The 6,000-nt window shown below is 39.4% G+C and overlaps 1 protein-coding gene across 1 annotated transcript in view; it reads left to right on the top strand.

Moving 5' to 3' along the window:
* Positions 1–5,251, top strand: part of EPHA4 (EPH receptor A4) — a 143,432-nt gene extending 138,181 nt beyond the window's left edge. The window contains exon 18 of the mRNA XM_060016042.1: positions 2,732–5,251. The gene's annotated coding sequence lies outside the window, so the exon portion shown is untranslated. The remainder of the gene's footprint in view (positions 1–2,731) is intronic.
* Positions 5,252–6,000: the final 749 nt, after the last annotated feature.

Genomic DNA, 6,000 nt, shown 5'->3' on the forward strand with positions numbered 1-6,000 from the left:
TTTTCAAAAGAGAGTGTGTCAATTCTAAGATGTCCTAACATGTTAATGTAACGTACGGTGTTGGGGTGGCTTTGTTACATCTTAGCAGGTATCTCTGCAAATGAAATATTCAGTTGAGAACTGAGGAAAAGGTGGAATATGAAATTCATTCGGAGACGGCTTTCTGAATCTTAATTTTTACACATTGTCTGAGTTAGAGTCCAGGCCAATGGAAAGACCAAAAAAAGGCTTTCTGTGTGTCTAAAATAATATCCAGTAGCAGTAAAAGTGGAACTCCACTGCTTCCAGGAAGTCATGCACGTTGAAAGAGAGATGTGAGGACAACAGGAATTTGTATTGTTTCCCAGGGTGTGGAGCCAGACTCTGGCATCCAGACAGCTTGGATTCCAAAACCAACCGAGATGTTGACAGTGGGAAGTTCACTCTGTGTTTCTTTATAACTCAGTTCCTCCACCTGTAAATTAGCGATAATGACACTTTAACAATAACACCTTTCCTAACACATGGTGTTGTTGTGTATATGAACTACTCCTATGTAGAACACACTGAACTTCACAGAAGAAAGGAGTACTCTTCCTCCAAGGTTTCCCAAGTGTTATTCACCCATCTTTCACTTGTGAACCCAAACGTTTTATTGCAGCAGGCCAGAGCGGGGTGAAATGAAGTGCAGCGGTAGGGAGCTATCCAGATGAAGCTTCTTCACTTTCAATGGATGTATGAGGGTTTGGGGGTAGATGTGTATCTATACAGAAGGTGGTAGACCTATCAAATCACTCCTGTATTATTTAGCCTTGAAATGTATGAAATTGTTATTTTATAATTGGGAAGAGTGAAATGTACAAGTAAGACCCCATTGCAATGAACAGAACTGCATGATAAAGACACTTTGATGTGTTCGTGACTGACTCAAAGGAACAAAGCTTTTGTTTATTTAGTCACCATGAAAGTCACATCTTTCACTCCTGATCCCACACAGACCACATGCTTTATCTGGTCTCTGTTCAAGCAATTCCTCATGATAAATGGGTTGCTTGAATTCAAGGAAGAAAAGGTTTATTTTTCTCCCTTTTATTCTGACATCAACTAGATATAAGCCTCCACATTCCCACACTTTTTTCATATACGCACTGAGTATCCAAATATCCCACTGACTATTACAAATATATTTATATCCAGGCATTTAGTGAAGAAGGGAGTTGTCAGACACAAACGGGACAAACATGTTTTTGAGATGACCCTTTCTCCTCTAAGTAGCAAAAGGAAATCACCTTCAAAAAGTGTGTATATCCATATGGAGTTGGTTATTCTTCAGAGTCTCTAAGGTCAAATTTGTGTTCACTTTGTCTTTCATGTAAATACATGTCTGTCTGATGGAATCCCTGCACGTTCAGGTTTAAAATACTATGTTCGATAGAGTACTGATTTCCAGAGAAGAGTTGGAAAAATAGATCTGATCCTTTTTCTTTCATTTTTTTTCATAATTGTCAAAAATGAATGGTGTTTACAAGTGACTACCTGAAGCCCTTGCTAGTTATGTCCTTACCCACATTTATAATTTTAAGTTGCTTAAGAAGTAATGTCTATCTGAATATTTCATACAAAACTTTTATTACTTTCTCCAAGTAGACTAAAGTATTTTCTACAAGTCTAAGTAATGGTCATTTACCTCCAAGAAACTAAATTTGATGTACCTCCCTCCCACAATAAACAACGCACATATACAAAATGAGCAGATACATTGGTTTGATAAAAGAAGGAAAATTATCTGTAATAAGATGCACTTTGGTCTGAATTTTTGCTCTACACTTGAGGCCACCAACTGCTAAACACGGCCACTGTGGTGGAAGATATAGTCCAAGAGCAACCTTGATGGAAAGTTATCAAAAGGAAAGAAGAGGAGTTGCTTCTTTTGGCTTGAGTTGATTATTTGATGAAAGAGAGGACAGTGGTTCCATTGCATTGTGCCAGCCTTGTTAGAACCTAGGCTGATGGGGCGGCTGCGACTGTCTCTTGGTGGACTTCAGTCCCCGAGACCTCCCTCACTGTGCCCATGGCCCCGGGTTCCCTCTCTCTACCTGTTATATGCAGATTGCATGGATCCTTTACTAATTAGATACTCCCATTCGTTAGAAGTTACTTTCTCTTTACGAAAAACATCCAATGCTTTTTATTTCGTAGCTGGCATTTTTTCAATCATATTGTTGAATATTGGTGGATTGGGATGTTTCCAGATGTGTCCCTAAAATACACAATTTCCCTCTTTGGAACAACTGACTTTTTAGAGTAGTAGCATTTGCATCCTTTCAGCAGCTCTAAGCCCTTCTTGCACAAATGAACCATAACAGTTCAGAATTTTTATTTCAAAGAAAGGCTGTTTCCATAGTGGGTAAAGCTTGGCTGTACACTCAGACTGTATGGATTCTAATCCCAGCTCTGCTACTACAGAACGTACAAACACAAGCAGGTTTTTTAACCTCTCTCTGTTTCCGTATCCTCATCCGTATAATAGGGATATGAATAGTATCTTACTCTGAGTTATAATAATGAAGCTGTTAATAAACATTTTTATTATTATAGTTATCATTTTTTCAGAGGAGGAAAGTAAGAATCTATGATCTTCTCCCTGGACTCCTTACCGAGCCATCCTGCCTTCTCTGTACTTATACGGGTTGACAACTGGCTGGCGAGATAGGTTGATGTTTTGTCTGAAGTCTTGTTCTTTTCTCTCCAGGGAGTACATTCTGCTATCTTGGCCTCACAGCCCTTCCTTTTGATTACAAAGCCCACAGAAGCAAACAGAACACACCCTCCTCAGTTCCTCCTAAACGTGTTTCTTCTGCTTCTACTATGCCAGTTCTGGAGCAAAGACGCTGATGAAACAACACTCATTCCTGAAAAGAATACATTTCTGACTTTCAAATCCCCTTTCCCGGTGAAAGGAATGGCAAACATTCAAGCTTCAGCATCTGTTCTCCATTTGCACTGAGGAATGTCCTGTCTGGCAGCACCAGCTCTGCAGAGCCCCTGTTCCCCAGCTCCTTTGGTTTTATTTATATGTATTTCCATAGCTCATTTCTGTATGTCCCTGCTGCATTGGTGTGGCAGCAAGTGACCGAAGGCTACAGCTTTTACCACGGACACCAGGTCCGGTGCCACTACACAAAAAGAAGCCAGTTCCCGTGAGCTGCCTACGATATGCATTGCTGAAGTAACGTTTTACCCAGGGTGTGCCATCGCAGTGATATAAATATATTTTTTTCCTAGACTAAATATGAGCTGACTATCTCTTTTGATGTGTGTACATAGGTGTGTGTGTGTGTGTACGCGTGTGTACGTGTGTGTGAGTATATAACCTCATGCTTAGAACTGCCTGTGAATGTTGCGGAATGCTACACGTGGAGAGGTCTGGTTTGCCACCAGTTCTGAGTTGAAGAGCCGCGTGCGATAGTGGGCCTGGAAACCGTGCCCCATCCCCTTAGAAGGACAACCCGGAAGTGTTAAATGTCCTGTATCTATAAGTGTATTTCGTAGCAGCCACGCTAACCTTAGTAAGTCATCCTACAGCTTTGGACAGAGGCATTTTCACCTTAGCGGTGGAGTGATTTTAGAATATAAATCCATTCAGGTGACAACCCATCATCAAACTCACGAATGCTGATTGAACTCCTCATCTGAATCACCAGTTCCTTGGTGGAGGGAGAGAAGGGGATGGAATTTGTCTAGTAACCCCAAATGGAATACAAGTAGCCTTTGTTTTCCTGCATAAATGGACGTGTTGAATGCGAACAAATATATGCAATTCATATACTTTTGGAGATGAACGTAGACGCGTGTGTCGGCTTTGAGATGATGTGTCCTGGATTAATACTTTGTCTCCCAATATCACAGAAAAATACATGCCAGTGACTCTTGAGGTTGGCATAGTAGGGATGAAACGGCCTCAAGCAACTTCAGGTTCCCAATTTACACGGAAAGTTCGACTGTTATGAATATGCAGCTAACTTCTGTGGCCCTCAAAAGTGCATCAGCCTTCCGGAATCTGAGGTCCAGTGTGTGAAGATTCAGTTTTGATCTGATAATGTATGCCAAAATCCAGCCAACATACTGCCAATTTTCATAATGGGAGTGGCTGCCTTGCTTATTCTAAGCTATGGTTGCAGAAACTGTGGCCATTTATATAAGCTATAACATCAAATCAGGGAAAAATGGGGGAAAAAAAAAAGATTCCAAACCTTATATTGTTGGATAAGTAGAGAAAATCATCAGTAAATATTTATTACATTCTGACAGGGTGTATGGCATTGTATTCTCATGAGTATGCCAGAGTGACAAAGTTAATTCACCCCTTTTTGGGGACTTTAATATATTTCTAAAGGGATGTGCCTATGCATTGATGCCTGAAAAAATATGTATAAAGAAATGAGGTTGAATCTCTGAGTGGGTTTTCTTTCCCCGGAGGTCAGGGCAGGAGACCAACTTCAGGTGCTGTATTTAGCCCCAGGAATGAATGCTGCCCTAGTGAGATCAGATGCTAAGTCATACTCAGATGCTAAGTCATGAGGCAGCATTAAGCTGTTCCCCTGCACCAAATCAAGTAGCTTCACCATGTGTTCGCTGGCCCCCAAATTATTTTTAACAATCTTAAGAATGAAATGTTTCGGTGTGTTTTAAAAAGTCCTTTTAAAGAAAAGTTATGCTCACTACACTGCTGGTGTGTGTTTTTGAGACCTCTTGTATTCAATCTGTGAAGGATATGTGTATTAATCCATACACACTTATAGCCTCAATATTTGTCTGAAGACACTTAAATTCTGACAAGTAAAAGAAAGTTCTAGAAGCAATATTTTCACTTCTTTAACATTCTCCAAACAACGTCAAGCATTGGTACACACTGAAGAGTGCATTTATTTTTTGTATCACTCCAAGCATGTTGGAATATGCAAGGACTGTGGTTAAAATTAGAATGTATAAGGCATATTATAATTTAGTTCATACTGAAGAAGAAATTAACAGAACAATGCTTGGTTCAGACATGTTCCAAAATTTGAGCGATCTCTTGAGTTAGACATAGAGATTTTTCTATTTTGTTTTAATTTGTCAAGGTATTTTGTTTTCCCTTCATGAACTTTAGGTACACATAACTTATGTCATTTATTTATGGTCTTTTATACCTAGTTTGTAAAATTGTAAAATAGCAAACTAAATGCAAAGAGTTTGCATTTGAAAATAATAAAGTAGTTGCCGTATACAAACGTGGAATCTAGTCGTCTCTTTTCAACAACTTTTGCCACATGCATCGTGTTTCTAAATTAATCGCTTGTTGTCATTTGGTTAGAACACAAAATCTTCAATTCTAATTTTGCTTATTTAGAGAATGAAAAGCGTTGATTTCTAAATGGTCCTCGCCCTTGAGAACAACGTATTAGCAAATCTAACTTAGATTCCGTGAGATCCTGTATCCCACTGTAATTAAGACTGAACTTTGGTTAGAATTCAGTCTCCACCTCTTACTCATCATACAATCTAGGGCAAGTTTCTTAATTTCCCTGTGCCCGTTTCTTTGTAGAATGGCAATTACAATGCCAAGAGCTTTTATGAAGACTATATTCAAGTGTTAGTACAATGTCTAGCATCTAGCCAGAACTCAACAAACAGTAGCTCTTCTGAGGATACAAGCTGTCTTTAACATTCCCAATCCTACGCCCACTCTAACACCGTTGCTACTGATCCAGGTGGCTAGCTACGCGTCCCTACCATGAGCTTTTAATCCAGGATCCGTGGACCCTTGACGATACACCACTGGAGCTCCAAGGTGTCGAAAAGTTTTCTTAAAACATGGAGCAGTTGTTAATGATTATATATGTGGTTTGATGGGGAGAAAGTTAATAAATTATATCAAATCTTAAATTGGTGTAGGATATGAAAATATTAAAGGCCACAGTTTTAAGAATGCATGCTCTCCACATTATTTCATTCAATAAGCTACCATTGGCTAAGCCT

Source organism: Delphinus delphis, chromosome 7, assembly GCF_949987515.2.
Source record: "Delphinus delphis chromosome 7, mDelDel1.2, whole genome shotgun sequence".
NCBI lineage: Eukaryota > Metazoa > Chordata > Mammalia > Artiodactyla > Delphinidae > Delphinus > Delphinus delphis.